The sequence below is a fragment of the Sturnus vulgaris genome, unplaced genomic scaffold (assembly GCF_052056855.1).
Source record: "Sturnus vulgaris isolate bStuVul1 unplaced genomic scaffold, bStuVul1.hap1 Scaffold_452, whole genome shotgun sequence".
Taxonomy (NCBI): Eukaryota; Metazoa; Chordata; class Aves; order Passeriformes; family Sturnidae; genus Sturnus; species Sturnus vulgaris.
The window spans coordinates 11,500-30,818 of record NW_028276476.1 but is presented as its reverse complement, the minus strand read 5'-3'; the positions used below and the strand labels follow the sequence as shown (position 1 = coordinate 30,818).

The following is a 19,319-nucleotide window of genomic DNA, read 5'->3' as shown; positions in this document are numbered from 1 at the left end:
TTCTCATTCCTTTCTTGATATAATTCTTTTTGCAAAATTTGAACAAGATTTTGTAGAGAGTCTATAATTGTTCTTTCCTCATTTCTGCTCTCAGAGTGAGTTTCTATAGCTGCCGTAAGACAAGCTCCTAAAACCGAGCAGAGCATGGTTTTATTTTTGCCCAGTTTGAACTTTGACTCATGTTGCAAAGAATATATTCTATCAATCACATTCTCCAGATTAAACCAATTATTGTTCGCCCATTCCTCCCCACCTTGGGACGGTCTGCCCCTATATTTAGCTAATAGAGCACAAAATGCAGCTTTATCTGTTACAGTGGAATTCTCAGTCATTTTGTGAAGGGAAAAGTAAAAACCACAACGGGGAGGTCTATCTCTTAAGTTACCACACACAACGAAACAGCTTCCCCTGTGTGCCCCCCTTCGCTTCCCTGTGCGGGTGAAGAGACCAAACTACTTGGAAGGCAGTCCTTAGTTACAAAACACCGGGTTGTCTCTTAGCTACACCAAGCAGTCAAACATCATAAAAAACAACAACAACAGCGTCCCGCCTTTTGCACCAGTAGATCTTTTGTGAAATTCTGACGACAGAGCCCTCGAGCGAGTGTGGGGATGCTTTACACCAAGGTGTCTGCAGTCTGCGGGAAATCAGAAAAACCCCCCTTGCTTTCTAGACAGGCTCACCCATTCAAGGTGGCCAGCTAGGTGCGGCTGGAGTAAGACTTCCTTCCCCTGCTACAGACTACAGACAACCTCGCATCCCTTCTGTCTGCCAGAAAATCCTGTCCGTGAGGCCAATTTAATGTCACGATCCTCTATTAATGCGGAGCGGGGCTCGTGATGGTTCTTTTGATCAGAAGGGTGCAAACAGGCAAAATGCAGGGGACAAAATCAGTTTATTCAACAACAGCAATGCATTTCATCAAATGCCGACAATTCAGTTACGGTAAAGGGGAGAGGTATAGGAAACAAAGTATAGGGAAAGGGGAAGGAAAGGAAGGGATGGGAAAATAGCTACCAACAGACGAGACGGGCGTCCTCGTGGGTCATCCGATAGACGAGTCTTCGTCCGTGGGGAGATCTCAGGGGTCTTCTCCAGGGGGTAGACGTGTCTTCCTCGGTGGAGAGATCTCAAAAGGTCTTTTCCAGAGGGTCGCTCTTTATAGTCCTTATCCAAAGTGAGCGGCCTCTGGCCAAGAGGTGGGAAGATTTATGGACCATTGTGTGGTGCTGCAGGAGACAGGTACGGTCAAGCAGTCCTCAGTTGGTACAACGCGACCTCTGGTTGGTGCCACGACAGCACAGTCCAGTGAACACAATACACCAGCACACAGTCACGAGCATCCACCTTGGCCCGGCCGGCAAACCATTGTCGGGAGTCAGCCTGGGTGGGGGTCCTCGAGGTCTCCTTGCGACGGTCGGGAGGCAAAATCGAGGGGAACTTCGGACCGACCCTTACACGGAGGTGGCACTCCTTGCTTGCAAAGTAAATCTATGATTACTGTTATAGGACCAGAAGGAAAGAAAGCATTGATTCGCCCCTATCTGGTGCAGAAACCCATCACCGTGTGGGGAAGAGATTTGCTGTGTGCCTTGTTCGATTTTCCAGCTCTTTGCTCCATTCATTATCCAGCTAGTGACCCTGTGAGTGGAAGCCAGGAGACAGGCACCTGAACACGAAACTGCGCAGAATCACCGGGAGAAAACTGACTGCCAGGAACGGATCAAGAAAAAAGATGGAGTTGTATTATTATTTGTGCAGGTGTATGGTGTTTTTAACCTTTTGTTTTTATTTTTACAAGGAAGCTTTACTCATGTAGTTGGAGTGCCTTTCCCAGAAGGTTTTGATAATGTTACTTTTGATAAATATTGGCCATATAATAATCATCACATTTTCCCCACCCCTAGCTCGAGACAACGAACTTAGATTGATAATTCTAGAGTTGATAAATCTGACCTTCAAAGAATTAGAAATTTTAGGCTCATTCACTATGGACAATTATAATTTGTTTCACTGTATAGGAAAAAATGGCTCTCATCTAAGCGTTGATCCTTATCACCCAGTTTATAGTAATATGACTTCTCGGTGTCATCAATCTAAGCTTCTTACATACGATGAACGTCACACAGATCCTTTTAACAAACTTCCTATTTGATTTCCTAAAGGAATTTGGCTCGTCTGTGGAGATAAATTTGATTAATATGAACAATTTCCTTCTCCTCTCTTTCTGTGGGTGTTTCAATCTGCCTTGATTTTTTGGCACATTCTTCTCTTAGGGCAGCTCATAACAAACGATTTTCATTCCTTTCTTCATCTAATTGTTTTTACAAAATTTCAACTAAGTTTTGTAAAGAATCTACGATTGTGTTTTCCTCGCTTCCTCGCTTAGGGCGAGTTTCTACGGCAGCTACAAGAGTGTCCTAGGGTGATGTTATGGTGTTTGTATCTCCAATCGTGTGTCCTGATTATGTTTGGTATTATGTCCTGTGCTTCCAGGACTGAGTCTGAGAGTGAAGCTTTGTTTTGTCTTGTTATCAGCCGGCTCACCTCCCCCATGGTCTATGTTTAGGAGAGGTTTTAGCTCGGTTTGTCTGCTTGCTTGCCTGCTTGCTTGCCTGCTTGCTTGCCTGCTTGCTCGCTTCTGCCTCTTTTTCTTTCCTTCGCTTTGCCCTTGCTTTTTCCTTATTAGTTAGTTCAGCTAGGCAGTCCAACTTTTTCCCTGGACTGTTTTCTCTTCCACCCCGTCCCCTCCCTCTCCCGGATACCATCTGAACCTGTTCCGGACGGGGACCTGGGAAACCCCAAGAAACACCGGGAGTCTACACTCTGTCACCGGCAGCAGCCATTCCCAAGCGCCAGAGACTGATAACTGGGCGACCACTCGCCAGAGAGACTGAGTTTGTCATCCCTTCAGAACGGTGAAAGAGTTTTTTTTGTCAGCTGGTGTTGTCTTTTTTCCCTGTGCTGGGGAGTGTCTTGCTTGTTAAATAAACAGGTTTTTTCTCCCACTCTTCTCCGAGGAAATTCTTCCCGAACCCAGTGGGGTGGGGGGGAGGAGTCGTGGGGTTTGCTGTCTGGGGGCTCCTTCTGGAGGTTTTCCCCCCAAATTTGCCCAAAACCAGGACAAATAAATTGGCGCCCAACTCGAGGCTCGAGAAAGTGGGAAAAAACCCTGTTCTAATAATAATAATTTGGTTCAAATTCTTTTGTGTTGGTATAGAGCAGTTATTGGCTATGTTGTTGGAATTCATGTCTTTTGGGGTGGAGGCCTGCATGGGTTTTTGGTCCCTAGGGTTTTTTGAAGTCTTAATACCTTTGTGGTCCCTGGGTTTATTTGCTTATCCAGAAATAGCTCTGGTATTGTCCCTAATGCGTAATTTCTGTAGCAGAGGGGCATTGACCAAAATATCCATCGGGCTGGGCTTGGTTTTAATGTCCTGCAGGAGATTTATAAAGGTGCTGGAATCTGTTCCAGGAATGTATGGTTCTTGGTTGTGGTTGTGCACTCAGTTTGTTAGAGGAGAAGCAGGGGATGAGGCTTTTCAGCCTTTGTTCTCCTTCTTCTCCTCTGAATTTGTTACATCCTTATTAGAGAATGTTCAGTTCCCCCTGAGTGTTAAAGAGACCATCTTTCTGGTGTTTAATATAGTAAGCTTTCTCTATACAGTCTGCAGTTTCTCTAGAATGAGAGCTGAGATTTCTAGAGGGGCTGAGACCCCTGACCCCAGAGTAGAGCCAGGCGTGAGGAATCCTGAACGGTGTGGGAAATGGGAGGATATGGGCCAAATCTTAAAGGAATTTTCTGACCCTACATCCTGGGATTTTCCATGTGAACAAATTCAGAACCCAGCTGAGGTGGCAAAGTACCTGAAAGAGAAGTGCCATGGTAATTCTAAGGAGAAGATCATTGCAGTGAGCTGGGCCCTGGCATATGCTTACCGTACCCTGCTAGATACTGTAGGGCAGCAGACAGAGGAAGGGGGACAGGCAGATAAATCAGCCACTATCCCAGTCACTCAGGCTGCAGCCAACACCCCAGGCTCGAGGCCAACAACTACACCAGACAGTGAGCCTAAGCCAGCAGCTAAACCTGTCAGTAAGCCTCAACCAATGGCTGTTGCTACCAGCACGAGAAGTGGAAAGTGCACAGACAAGACTGATCGACCAGTGGATGATGATGATGATGATGCAGGAGAAGGACCCTCGACGCCTCCTGACATAAAACCAGGAGTCAAAGCAACTGGTAAAAGATCAGAGGCCAATATTGAGTCTTTTTCCCTAAAGGACCTCCGTGGCCTAAGAAAGGATTACACCTGACGACCTGATGAGTCTATAATTAGTTGGTTGGTCCGTCTTTGGGATGCTGCAGGCGAGGCTACAATTCTGGATGGCACTGAAGCCAGGCATTTGGGATCCCTGTCACATGATCCTGTCATCGACCAAGGAATGATGAGAGGGCCTAACCCTCACAGCCTCTGGGCACGGGTCCTGGACAGTGTAGCACAAAGATACCTGTGTGCAGATGATCTTTATATGCAGCAGACCCACTGGAAGACGATAGAACAAGGGATCCAACGCCTGAGAGAAATGGCAGTGGCAGAGATTATCTTCTCAGATGACATAACAACTAGGAATCCGGACTTGGTACCATGTACATCTGTGATGTGGCGAAAACTTGTACGACTTGGGCCCCATGAATACGCTTCTGCTTTAGCAATAATGAAGCGGGACGAGAGGGATGAGACCGTGCTTGATATGGCAAAGAAGCTCCGAGCATATGCAGATGCTGTGCATGGCCCAACACATGCCAGAATTGCAGCTGTGGAAACACGTCTGCAGAAATTAGAAGACAAGATAGAGGAGAATCATAAAAGACTCAGGGAGGAGATTAAAGAGGACCTTCTCCAAATCTCAGCAGTACAAATTAGAGGCCCTGGTATCCAACGCAGACGTTCCCCTGATGGGGAGAGGAGGTACACCCCACGAGCTGAGCTGTGGTTCTTCCTACGTGATTGCGGAGAAAACATGAGGAGATGGGATGGAAAATCTACTGCTGCTCTGGCACAACGGGTGCGTGAATTGAAGGAAGGCAAGACCCAAAGAGGAAGTTCCACCAAAAGGAGAGCAGCTCCAGTTGCCCGTAGCCAAGCTGCCAGGTATGATGATGATGATATATCTGATCCCCTTGAAGGAACCTCTAAGACATATGCCCAAGGAAAGAAGGATAAACAGGCTTAGAGGGGCCCTGCCTCTAGCCAGGGAGAGGCGAGGGAAAATCGTGTCTTCTGGACTGTGTGGATTCGTTGGCCTGGCACATCGGAACCACAAAAGTATAAAGCTTTGGTTGATACTGGTGCCCAATGCACATTAGTCCCATCAAGATATGTGGGGGCAGAATCTGTTTCTATTGCTGGTGTGACAGGTGGATCACAGGACTTTACCTTGGTGGAAGCTGATGTGAGCTTGACTGGACATGAATGGAAAAAACATCCTATTGTGACTGGCCCAGAGGCCCCGTGCATTTTGGGCATAGATTACCTCCGAAGGGGGTATTTTAAAGATCCAAAAGGATTCAGGTGGGCATTTGGGATAGCAGCTGTGGTGACAGAGGGCATCCAGCAATTGAACACCTTGTCTGGACTGTCTGAGAATCCAAGTACTGTAGGACTTCTGAAAGGAGAAGAGCAAAAGGTACCAATTGCCACTTCCATAGTGCATCGCCGACAATACAGAACAACTCGAGATGCTGTGGTTCCCATCCATAAAATGATCCGTGAGCTGGAGAGCCAAGGGGTGGTCAGCAAAACCCACTCACCCTTCAACAGCCCCATCTGGCCTGTGCGTAAATCTGAAGGAGAATGGAGATTGACCGTAGACTATCGTGCATTGAATGAGGTGACTCCACCACTGAGCGCTGCCGTGCCGGACATGCTGGAACTGCAGTACGAGCTGGAGTCCAAGGCAGCAAAGTGGTACGCCACTATCGATATCGCCAATGCATTTTTCTCCATTCCTCTGGCAGCAGAGTGCAGGCCTCAGTTCGCTTTCACATGGAGGGGAGTGCAGTACACCTGGAATCGACTGCCCCAGGGGTGGAAGCACAGTCCTACTATCTGCCATGGACTGATCCAGACTACACTAGAAAAAGGTGAGGCTCCAGAACATTTACAATATATTGATGATATCATTGCGTGGGGGAACACAGCAGCAGAAGTGTTCAAGAAAGGAGAGAGAATCATCCAAATCCTCCTGGAAGCCGGCTTCGCCATCAAGAAGAGTAAAGTTAAGGGACCTGCTCGAGAGATCCAGTTCCTGGGAGTGAAGTGGCAAGATGGACGACGTCAGATTCCTACTGATGTCATCAACAAAATCACAGCTATGTCCCCACCAACCAACAAGAAGGAGACACAAGCTTTCTTAGGCGCCATAGGTTTTTGGAGGATGCACATTCCTGAGTACAGTCAGATCGTGAGCCCTCTTTACCTGGTCACCCGCAAGAAGAACGATTTCCATTGGGGCCCTGAGCAGCAACAAGCTTTTGCCCAGATAAAGCAGGAAATTGCTCATGCAGTAGCCCTTGGCCCAGTCAGGACGGGACCAGATGTGAAGAACGTGCTCTACTCTGCAGCCGGGAACCATGGTCTGTCCTGAAGCCTGTGGCAGAAGGTGCCTGGTGAGACTCGAGGCCGACCATTAGGATTTTGGAGTCGGAGCTACAGAGGGTCTGAAGCTAACTACACCCCAACAGAGAAGGAGATCTTGGCCGCCTACGAAGGGGTCCAAGCAGCCTCAGAGGTGGTTGGCACAGAAGCACAACTCCTTCTGGCACCCCGACTACCAGTGCTGGGGTGGATGTTCAGAGGAAAGGTTCCCTCAACCCACCATGCCACCAGTGCTACATGGAGCAAGTGGATTGCCCTCATTACACAGCGCACCCGGATTGGAAAACTGAATCGCCCTGGGATTTTGGAAGTAATTACAAATTGGCCTGAAGGTGAAAGTTTTGGTGTCACAGATGAGGAACAAGAACCAGTGACACGGGCTGAAGAAGCCCCACCATATAACCAACTGCCAGCAGAGGAAACACGCTATGCTCTATTCACCGACGGTTCCTGTCGCATTGTGGGGATGAATCGGAGGTGGAAAGCAGCCGTATGGAGCCCCACGCGACGGGTAGCAGAGGCCACTGAAGGAGAGGGTGGATCCAGTCAACTTGCTGAACTCAAAGCGGTTCAACTGGCCTTAGACATTGCAGGAAGAGAGAAGTGGCCAAAGCTTTACCTTTATACCGATTCATGGATGGTAGCCAATGCTCTGTGGGGATGGTTGGAGAGATGGAAAGAGGCTAACTGGCAGCGTAGAGGAAAACCAATTTGGGCTGCTGAAGAGTGGAAAGATATCGCTACCCGGTTAGAGAAATTACCTGTGAAGGTTCGCCATGTAGATGCCCATGTTCCCAGAAGTAGGGCTAATGAAGAGCAGAAAAACAATCAGCAGGTAGATCAGGCTGCAAAGATAGGGGTGTCGAAGATAGACCTTGATTGGGAACACAAGGGAGAGTTGTTCCTGGCTCGATGGGCCCATGATGCCTCAGGTCATCAGGGCAGAGATGCCACATATAAGTGGGCACGAGACCGAGGGGTGGATCTAACCATGGACAGTATTTCTCAAGTTATCCATGACTGTGAGACATGCGCTGCCATCAAGCAAGCCAAGCGGATGAAGCCCCTCTGGTATGGGGGGCGGTGGTCCAAGTACAAATATGGAGAGGCCTGGCAGATTGACTACATCACACTGCCCCAGACACGCCAAGGCAAGCGCTATGTACTGACCATGGTGGAAGCCACCACTGGATGGTTGGAGACCTACCCTGTGTCTCACGCTACAGCCCGTAACACCATCCTGGGCCTTGAAAAGCAGGTCCTTTGGAGGCATGGCACCCCTGAGAGGATTGAGTCAGACAATGGGACTCATTTCAAGAATAGCCTTATCAACACTTGGGCTAGGGAACATGGCATTGAGTGGGTGTACCATATCCCCTACCATGCACCAGCTGCAGGGAAAGTGGAAAGGTACAATGGACTGTTAAAAACCACCTTGAGAGCATTGGGTGGGGGATCATTCAAAAACTGGGAGCAGCATTTAGCAAAGGCCACTTGGTTAGTTAACACCCGGGGTTCCACCAACCGAGCGGGCCCTGCCCAGTCTGAGTCCCTGAATATGGTAGATGGAGACAAAGTCCCAGTGGCACATATCAGAGGTTTGTTAGGGAAGGCAGTTTGGATCAATTCTGCCCCGAGTACAGACAAACCCATTCGTGGGATTGTCTTTGCTCAAGGACCAGGTTGTACATGGTGGGTAATGCAGAGAGATGGAACAACACGATGTGTGCCTCAGGGAGATCTGATTGTGGGGTGAGGCAGCATGAGACAGAAGGAAATATGTAAGTGTCAAAGGTCTGAGCAAGTGAGATAGAAGGAAATGTGTAAGTGTCGAAGGTTTGAGCAAGTGAGATGGAAGAAAATGTGTCCGAGTAAGTGAAAGATGGAAATTTCTACTTGCTGAAGTTTTTACATGCTGTTTAGTATGTTCACGATATGGAGATAAGGGGTGGAATGTCCTAGGGTGATGTTATGGTGTTTGTATCTCCAATCGTGTGTCCTGATTATGTTTGGTATTATGTTCTGTGCTTCCAGGACTGAGTCTGAGAGTGAAGCTTTGTTTTGTCTTGTTATCAGCCGGCTCACCTCCCCCATGGTCTATGTTTAGGAGAGGTTTTAGCTCGGTTTGCTTGCTTGCCTGCTTGCTTGCTTGCCTGCTTGCTTGCCTGCTTGCTTGCCTGCTTGCTCGCTTCTGCCTCTTTTTCTTTCCTTCGCTTTGCCCTTGCTTTTTCCTTATTAGTTAGTTCAGCTAGGCAGTCCAACTTTTTCCCTGGACTGTTTTCTCTTCCACCCCGTCCCCTCCCTCTCCCGGATACCATCTGAACCTGTTCCGGACGGGGACCTGGGAAACCCCAAGAAACACCGGGAGTCTACACTCTGTCACCGGCAGCAGCCATTCCCAAGCGCCAGAGACTGATAACTGGGCGACCACTCGCCAGAGAGACTGAGTTTGTCATCCCTTCAGAACGGTGAAAGAGTTTTTTTTGTCAGCTGGTGTTGTCTTTTTTCCCTGTGCTGGGGAGTGTCTTGCTTGTTAAATAAACAGGTTTTTTCTCCCACTCTTCTCCGAGGAAATTCTTCCCGAACCCAGTGGGGTGGGGGGGAGGAGTCGTGGGGTTTGCTGTCTGGGGGCTCCTTCTGGAGGTTTTCCCCCCAAATTTGCCCAAAACCAGGACAAAGAGAAGCTCCCAAAACCGAGCAGAGTACGGTTATCTTGTTGCCCCGTCTGAACTTTGATTCATGTTGCAAAAGAACATATTCTATCAATGGTATTTTCTAGATTAAACCAATTTTTGTTGGCCCATTTTTACCCACCTTGGGACGGTCTGCCCCTATATTTAGCTAATAGAGCACAAAATGCAGCTTTATCTGTTACAGTGGAATTCTCAGTCATTTTGTGAAGGGAAAAGTAAAAACCACAACGGGGAGGTCTATCTCTTAAGTTACCACACACAACGAAACAGCTTCCCCTGTGTGCCCCCCTTCGCTTCCCTGTGCGGGTGAAGAGACCAAACTACTTGGAAGGCAGTCCTTAGTTACAAAACACCGGGTTGTCTTTTAGCTACACCAAGCAGTCAAACATCATAAAAAACAACAACAACAGCGTCCCGCCTTTTGCACCAGTAGATCTTTTGTGAAATTCTGACGACAGAGCCCTCGAGCGAGTGTGGGGATGCTTTACACCAAGGTGTCTGCAGTCTGCGGGAAATCAGAATTACCCCCCTTGCTTTCTAGACAGGCTCACCCTTTCAAGGTGGCCAGCTAGGTGCGGCTGGAGTAAGACTTCCTTCCCCTGCTACAGACTACAGACAACCTCGCATCCCTTCTGTCTGCCAGAAAATCCTGTCCGTGACACCAATTTACCCTCACGATCCGCTTGATACGGGGCGGGGCTCGTGATGGTTCTTTTGATCTCAAAGGTGCAAACAGGCAAATGGCAGGGGACAAAATGAGTTTTTTCACAGCAATGCATTTTTTTTAGATGGCAACAACTCAGTTGCGATCGAGTAGAGAGATATAAGAAACAAAGTACAGAGAGAAAAAGAGAGAGGGAAGGGAAAATAGCTACCAGCAGAGGAGACGGACGTCCTCGTGGTCCTCGGCCAATAGACGGGTCTTCATCCGTGGGGAGTGTAACGAGTTTCTGGAAACCTCCGGGTGCCTTTAAGGGCTCCTACGCTGTTGGGCTTGTTCTCCTTTTTAAAAAAGCGAAGCAGCTAACGGTTGCTGTAAAGTTATTTCTTGTAGAACTGCATCAGTCTCAAAGGCAAAAACAGAGCAAAGCAAAGGCATTAAAGCAATGGCATAAAGCCACGGCATGAAGCCCCGGCTCTCCCCGAGGCGTGTTCTTTTATAGAAACTTCCAAGCAAGCTAAGACACAAACTCGGACCGCTACTCCTTAACCTATTAGAATTGTAGTTTTTTAGCACGCTAGGCTACGTATAAACTACGCACGTGGCCTATCTTGTTTTAACTGAAAAATGTAAGCAATATTCTTGACTATTGTATCTGAAGCTAGGTTCTTGGAGCCCTTAAGGAAACACTAGCATGTTTTTTAACCTTCACTAGAGCATGTGCTACTTCTCAGGCATCTAAGATCTTTTACTCTCTAAAAGCACTTAAAACTTATTTTATTTACTTACTTATTTACTCGCTCCATCTATTCATTTACTCATCCCATTTACTCACTTTACTCATTCCAATGAGCCTTTTGTCCCTTTTATTGTATCCTGGCTTACCTTTCATAGAAATTTGCCCATCTAGAATTAAAGATGCCTCAATTGTTTTAATAATTACCTTACCTTTAGCTGTTTCTTTTGCCTTTCTGTCCATGTCTTGAGTTTGAGTTGCTAATTTGAATAAACTTATTTTTCTTGTTGTGAGACAGAACCAGGAGTAAGAGAGCAAGGCAGGCCTAAAACTTGAGAGAGTATAAAAGAAAATTTATTAACTACACAAACAAAAAGAGAGGAAAAAAAAATTTTTTTCAGAATAAGAGTTTTTAGATCACTCCTTCCCTCCCTCTCCCAATCTTCATAACAACAAAACAAACATATAACAAATACTTCGGTCAGTGCCCAATTTAGTCTTTCTCAGTTCACTTCTGGAGAAAGAAGCTTCTTCTTGTGGAAGTTGTAGGGATTTTTCCCACAAGAAGGAAAAAACCAGTTCTCTTGTGGTTTTATCTTTCACGATTTGCATCCGCCCGGGAACCTGCAACCGTGACGCTCCTCCCAACTCTACAACCGTCCCAAAGTTGTAGATGTGGGCCATGTCTGTCTCATGGGGTATTACTTTTAAGAATGAAATGTTTGACAGCAAAGATTCTCTTTGTCTCCTTTTTCTCTGCTCAGGCTTCATCTTCAGAAAACCAAAATCCCCTTCTTTTCTCAGGACAGAAATTCTCAACACAGGTGCTTTTTAGTCAAATCATCTATTAAATGGAACATTTCCATCCCCCCATGTCTCTTTCCACGGTTTATAGGAATATTCAGTACATCAGTTCATTCCTACGATTTCACAAAAAGATTTTCAGCCATTTCAGCATCTTCTCATTCTCTTTCCATCTTAAAAACTTAGCTCTTACATCACTGACTTCAGAAATCTTCTTATTCCCTTTCATATTCAAAGGAAAGGCTGGAGGCTTTGCAAATCTTATCTGAGCACTAAAGAGTTAAAGTTTAACACAACTACAAGAGTTGGGCCAGGCTCAGGCCGAGCTGGGAGGCAGCTGAGGTGTTAATCAGCCTTTCTGGGGCTGGGCTACAGCCCCACACTGCTCATGGCCACCCGGGCAGGCCCGGCCCGTCCGGCGGCAGCAAGAGTCAGCCTCCCCCCACGCCAGAGCCGCAGGCCCGTGGAGGAGGAAGCCGTGAAGGTCTTATCACACAACTTTTTCTCCCCCTGGCCATCGGGTCCCCCTCGTTGGCAAACGGGGCCCAAGCGGCCTCCCGAGCCTCCCCCCCCCCACATGGGGGAGAGGGAAGCTCGGGTTGATGTTACCTGCTCAGCCGCCGGAAGACAAAGAGGGTCGGTTCCGGATTACCTTCCCCAAAATGTGTGTTCACGGAGCGAACTAACTTTCTCTAATTGGCTGTTGCAGGTATCCCAACCCCCACAGAGGAAATTCCCTTAGGAAGAATGTCTTCTGAGTTTCTTCTTCCTAAGTCAACCTATCACAGTCCACCAGCTCATTTCCTTTTTCCAATTCAGAGCTCACTTTTTGGTGTATACATGTTGTTTTTTTCCTTCAGCTAGCTCTAAGGCCCGGGTTAAGGTGATTATTTCAGCCTTCTGTGCAGAGGTATTTGTTGGCAATGGTCCGGACTCTATCACCTCTCTATTGTGGTAACTGCATACCTAGCATGTCTTTTTCCACTGATGCTGTAGCTGCTCCCATCGGTGAACCAGGTCTCGGCGTCCCCGAGAGGGGTGTCCTTCAGATCCGGGCGACTGGAGTAAGCGGCTTCAGTGGTCTCCAGGCAGTCACGGATCACTGGTTCTCCCATACTCCTGCTGAGGAAAGAAGCTGCATTGACGGTGTTAGTTACCACAATTTCAACATCATCTTATTCTGTTAGTATGGCCTGGTACTTAGAAATTTTTGTGGGGAAAGCCAACGTCTTCCTTTCACCTCTGGGACTGCAGACGCCGTGTGGGATACTGCCACGGTCATCTTCTGGCCTAGGGTGAATTTGCGTGCCTCTCGGATGTTCAGTGCTACCGCTGCAACAGCTCTCAGGCACCCTGGCCACCCCTTGGCTGCCGCGTCCAGCTGTTTGGAGAGGTAGGCGACTGCCCTCCGGTACGGGCCCGGGTCTTGCGCTGGTATTCCCAGAGCAATCCCCTGCTATTCGTGAGAAAACAGAAAGAGCTGTTTACTCACATCTCGAAGTCCCAGGGCCGGAGCTGACATGAGAGCCCTCTTTAGTTGGTCAAAGGCTCGTGTTGCTTCTTTCATCCACTGGAGATCTCTGCTTCCTTTTGTAATCAAGGTATATAGGAGTTTGACTAACAGCCCATAATTGTAAATCCACAGTCTGCACCACCCTGTCATGCCCAAGAAGGTTCTCAGTTCTTTCACCTCTTGGGGTGTTGCGGTCTGGCGTATTGTTTCCTTGCGATCCCGTCCCAAGGTTCTTTGTCCAGCACTAATCTCATAGCTCAAATAGACAACTGTTCATGTCACCGTCTGGGCTTTCTTCTGGGATACCCCTGTAGACCCCCAAAAAATTTAGGAGGCTTACCGTCCACTCCATACATGCTTCTTGAGTTTCAGTAGCTATCAGGAGGTCGTCCACATACTGTAGCAGCTGTCCCTCTTCTGATGGAGCTTCCCAGGATTCTAGATCTTTTACCAGCTGTTCTCCAAATATGGTAGGGGAGTTCTTGAGCCCCTGGGGTAGTACGCACCACGTGAGCCGAGTTTTACGTCCAGTTTTGGGATTTTCCCATTCAAATGCAAAAATTTTCTGGCTGGTTTCATGGAGAGAAAGGTAAAAGAAAGCATCCTTTAAATCTAAAAAAGTAAACCGGGTTAGTTTGGATGTTAAACGAGTTAACAAGGTGTAGGGGTTGGCTACCGCCGGTAACAGCTCGCAAATCTTGTACTAACCTGTACGATCCATCGGGCTTTTTTACGGACAAAATAGGAGTATTAAAATCAGATTGACATTTTTTAGTAGTCCTATTTGCAAAAAGTTCTTAATTACTGGACCAATCCCTTCCCTACTTTCCTTTTTTAAGGGGTATTGTCTAATTTTAACCGGTTGTTTTCCTTCTTTAAGCCAGATTTGTACAGGCAGAGCATTCTTTGCTCTCGCCGGTATATTGGAGGCCCACACCCCAGGGAGCAGCTGATCTATTATTTTCTTAATAATTTCTTCTTTGTTTTCAGCCGCAATATCTTTGGTTATTAGCATTAAATTTAACAGTCCCACGTATTGCTGATCATTTACCTCCAAACTAATTTCCCCAGTTTTGAATATTATTTTTGCTTTTAATAGTTCCAATAGATTCTTACCCAAAAGCGCTAATGGAGCATAGGGCGTACGTAAAAACCTGTGAATTCCCCGTTGTTTCCCAAACTTATATTTCAATGGGCTACAAAAATAAGCCCTTTCAGATTGGCCAGTTGCCCCCTTTACCGTGACATAATCATCTGTTATTGGTATTAAGGCTTTATTTAGCATTGAATATGTTGCTCCCGTGTTTATCAAAAGTTTTTTTTTCTTTGTTCCCTACTTTTATTGCATCCGGAGGGTCTCCTAGGGTAAGATCCTCTGCTCCGTTCCTCTTTTCAGTCTCCTCTTCTTTGATCATCACCTTTTCTTCCTTCTGGATACCGAAGTTGAAATAGAAATTGCTTTGACTAGAGCAGGGGATGGAACATATGCCGGAGTCGGGATAGAAGAAGAAATCTCAGGAGGTGGAGTGGGACCGGAGCGGGGGATGGGACATAGAAATTTCAGGAGGTGGAATGAGGGAATAGGAGCTGAAGCAACTCTAGCTGGCTTTTTTTTTTTTTCAGAAGTAGAAGGTAAAGCGGGAGTTGAGGTTAATAACCGTCTTAAATTTGCTTCCCCTCTCACCCCCCTTTGCCTTTTAGCGGGTGGTTCAAACAAATTCCCCGGTTCTTATTCCAGAGGGTTAGCTGGATACACCTTATCAGGGTGTGCGCAGCGTCGGTTTACGGAGCACGTACTGCAACATTATTTTAATTTAGTCTCGTTGTCTTTTTCTAAGACCGATACCAAGGGGTCAGAGGGGGCTCTGGGTCCACAATCTTTCTGTCACTCAGGGTGATTCAGGAGAGAAAAAACCAAAAAAACCCCCAAACGCTCAGCGTAAGTCGCCTCCTCCCATTTCCGTGTCTCAAAAATAACATAAGCCGTAACAAAGTTTCATTATGTAAATGTCCAGCTGAGGGCCACCTGGCTCCCCCCTCAAGTTATAAAGCGGCCACCATTGCGTACAAAACTTTTCAAGGGTCTTTTGGTTCTCTGAGCCTCCGTGCCCCGCTAGCTCCTTCCCATGTGCCAAAACGCACCCCAAAGGACTGGTTTTAGGGATCTCTTTACTCTGGTTAGTTCCCGTCATCCCTCCTTAACAAAACCGGTACCTCTGCTTTAGTTCTTATTATCTTGTCCTTTGCTTCTTGTCCTGCTTTTCACTCAGCAAGACAAGATCCTTGCAATCCTTTCCTAGACTTTTTCTTACAGCCCACAGCTCGGGTACTAAATGTAACTTTCCACTTACCAGCTCCATCAAGGAGCTGTTGTTTACATTTACTGTGCTGGTTAGCAGAAGAACGATAGTAATAGCACCCGGGCACGAGGCCAACCTCTAGATGCACCAAAAACTGCAGGAAAATTCTTACAAATACAAGCTATTTCATTCACTCTTTCTTAACTCTCTAAATTTTCCACAGCTCCCAATCCAAAGCCACAAGTCCTCCAGCAGATGTCCGATATAAACTTTTAAAATATGTTCTCTTATTCCTCCTGTCTGTCCACTAGTTCACTGAATTCACAAACTCCCGTGGGTCAAGCCCAAACCACTGAGGTAAAGGAATTGCTTCTATTCATCCGGTTAGATTGGATCCTTACACTGACGCTGCTCTTATTCTGATTTCAACAATCTGCAAACACAGCCTCTGTACTTAAAATCATATTCATGCCTCATTTCCTAATAAACTCTTTCACTCGGGCTGTGCTTCCCTTATAACTTTTTGCACAAGTCAAAAGGCAGTATTGCCTCAGAAATACAGTTAGAGTGAATATACTGTCTTTGGTAACCACAACGCACGCACCACGGTAACAGCAGGGAGGGAGTTTTTAAGGGTTTCACGCACCCCACTCGCCTCGTTTTTCCCCGGCCGTTTCAGTCGCCCGAGAACTGAACCGCGGGTCCAAACTCCCACTCGCTTCCTGCTAAAAGCACATCTCAAACGAGCTCTCTTTCCCACTCGCTCTCACGATCAGGACACACTCACACGGTTCAAGAACCGTACGCCAGGATTTTGCCTTTACGAGCGCTAGCCCCGCAACGCTAGGGAACAAAGCCCTCTACGGCACAACGAATGGCAAAATCTACTGCCGGACAGAATCGGAGATAGATAAGGATTTGACCGATGTGTCCCAAACCGAGCTGCAGGAGCTATTGGTCAGAGAGCTGAGCAACCTGAACTTTCAAGCAATCGCAAGCGCTTGCCTGTGAACATTTATAACGGTATTTAAGGCGCAGTCAGAACAAGAAAGTGCTTTTTATCACTCGGATCATAGAGTCCCGCGTCTCGGTCTCGGGCACGGCCTCCGTCAAGATGACGGGAGGGATTTTTGTTTCACGGGGAAAAGGGCTACCATTTGGGCCCGGCGCTCCGCGCACGAGACCGAGATTCCGCCCGCCAAAATGCCGAACGGATCGGGATTTCTGCCGGACACAAGCTGCGGCCACTTAGAACCCCGGCTCCCTTTGGAGCCACCAAAGCCTTCTCAAAACCGATACCGGGAGACTGGGGAAGCGAGGATTTTTTCACAGGGAAAAGGACCGCCATTCGTCTCCAGCTCTCCGTGCCCAGGACCGAGATGTTTCACGCTACAATGCCGATCGGACCGGCATTTCTCCGACGCAAAGTGCCACCGCTTAAAACCCCGGCTATTCCTCGAGTGCCGAAAGCCTCCTCTAAATAGGCGTTACGAAACCGGTGAAGCGAGGTTTATTTCACAGACAAATAGGCCACCGTTCGCGTCCGGGGCCCTGCCCCCCGAGACCGAGCTAAAACGCCGCACGGATCGGGATTCGTGCCGGACCCGAGCTGCCGCCAATTAGAAACTCGGCCGTCTTTGGTGTGACGAACACCTCCTCCAAACTCGCATCGGGAAACTGGGAACGTGAGTTTTGTTTCAGAGAGAAAAGCGCCGATGTTCTCGTCCAGGGCCCGTGCCCGGGACCGGGCTTCCGCCCGCTAAAATTTCAAACCGATCGGGATTTCTCTCTGACTCGTTTAGCCACCGTTTAGAACCCTCGATGACTTTGGAGCGACAAATGACTCCCCCAAACTCATATTAGCAAACCGGGAGGATGAGTTTAGTTTCACGGGGAAAAGGCCCACAGTCGCCATTTACGGCTTTGCTTCCGCTTGCTAAAATTCTGAAGGAATCGGCATTTCTCTCACGCCCGAGCCGCCGTCACTTACGAGCCTTGCTGCCTTTGGAACGTGAAACAACTGTTCCCAACTGAAGACTGGGGAACTGGGGGTGAGTTTTGCTTCACAGAGAATTTTCATTTTTACTGTTTCTATTTATAATATAGATAACCCTAAATGGAGGTGTCTGTGAGACTTAGGCCATTCATCTCATTCCTTTCTAGTCCCAACTGCTTAGTCACATTTGCTGCACTGCTTAGCAATTGTTAAGGGGCAATTATGCAGCTTAATAAATTACCTGAGTTATTTAGCTATGCTGATGAAACACAAAGTTTTATTTCTGACCTGATTTCTGCCCTTTTTCTCAAAGCAGTTGTTGCCCAAAGGAAAGTGCTTTCATTTCCCTGAAAACTTTTCTTTTATATTGAGAAAAGACTCACCTTTTTCTCCTTGAATTTCCTCCTCTTGAATTCAAGTCAGGAGAGCCAAACAGCTGCAGCTCTTCTGAGGCCTTTTATCCCTGGTGGGATTTGCTCCTCCTCTTCCTGGGTGTGCCAGGCGGGGCCCAATCAGGGGTATATTAACCCCAGGTTTTGCTGAGGGCCTTCATTCCCTCTCAGGGATCAGCTAGGATAAGGGCTCTCCTGCCACTTCTGTGAAGAGGCTGTTTTTCCTTATCTCAGCTTGTTTTCAGGAAATGCTTTTAGGTATCTAAAGCAGCAAAGGCTTTGAAGATTTAGTGAAGAAAACAGCATCAAAAACAGTGAGTATTTGCATCAATGATTTTGGGTTGTGTGTTCAGAGGTGGTAAAGAGCTTTCGGTTTTGTTTTTTTAGGAGGAACACAACTTCCGGAAATTCCAGGTAGCGTCCGGTACTGCACTTGAGATTTTTTCGACTCACTTGAAGCTGACACCTCCTCGGGAACCGGCTGCCAGACCTGGTTCAGTGCTCTGAAGACCCCTCTAAAAGCATTACAGGAGTCTGTGATGAAGCCTTCACCTTCTCCTTTTTGAGGGTGCCATCCGGCGTGCCTTCCACAAAGGCAGAGGACTTGCGGTGAGACCGGGATGTCGGGAGGAGGAGGGTGGGTCAACTCCATTTTCAGCCACGCCTCATCACTTTCTCTCTTCTTAAGCCAGGCATACCCTCTGACGGTGGCTTCAGCCTCTGAGAGCTGTCGAAGCTTATGTCCCGAAGACCCGGGCTTTCTCGGGACACGGTGAGTAAGGGAATTGTCAGGTTTTGGCCAATGAGTTTCTTAGCACCAGCTGTGATGTTTCCTTTTCTTTATTCTAGCTGACTCGGAAACATCAGCCCGGTGACCGCAGGAACCTCCCAGAGGGCGGGGCCTCCTTCCTTCCCAGCAGACCCGGATTCTCATCCCCGGACTTCGGAGAGATAAGTGGAGGGCTGCCAACACATAGGGGGTGGGAGCGAGGTGGTGGGTGTGGACATTTTAGGGGGGATCTCGGAGGCAGATTTGCAGATGGGGACGTCCAGGAAGCGGCCCCTTAGGCCCCCTAAAGATGATCTGTTTGATCGCAGCGCCGAGGCACGCCGGGCAGAGCAGTCTCCGTGGGTGTTGCGTCACTTGTCCCTCGTGCTTTTCGTGTCTTTTGTCTGTCTTATGTCGCACCTGTTTTTCTCTAGCCCTTTGAGGGGCATCCCGGAATCCCCGGGGTCCCTCTTAACCTCTCCGATCTCTATATTCATCGGCCAGGTGCCAGCGCCTTTTAATTTTCGGCCGGGGAGCTCAGATATCAGAATCTTATCTCTCAATAGTAGCATCCGGTCTGTCTTTTCAGGTCTTGTTCTGAGCTGTATTGACAGCCCTAGCCCTCACAGATCCATTACAAGGAATTAGGACTTTGAAAACATAGGGGGAGCATCGTGACCCCAGGATTCTCAGGCATCCATCTTTGCTCTCTTTGCGATAAATCATCGTGCTAGCATCTTCTTCCAGGCTCATCGGCTGGCTCTCGGTCTCCTCTCGGTCATCTTCTTTTGCA

The 19,319-nt window shown here is 47.8% G+C and overlaps 1 long non-coding RNA gene across 1 annotated transcript; it reads right to left on the bottom strand.

Moving 5' to 3' along the window:
* Nucleotides 1–253: 253 nt before the first annotated feature.
* Nucleotides 254–18,252, bottom strand: LOC148217705 (uncharacterized). The gene is made up of 5 exons (XR_015800836.1): nt 17,749–18,252; nt 13,410–13,638; nt 10,965–11,083; nt 10,231–10,421; nt 254–1,709 (listed from the first exon to the last, which is right to left on the bottom strand). It is a non-coding gene; the product is annotated as an uncharacterized LOC148217705 (long non-coding RNA).
* Between the last annotated feature and the right edge of the window lie 1,067 nt (nt 18,253–19,319).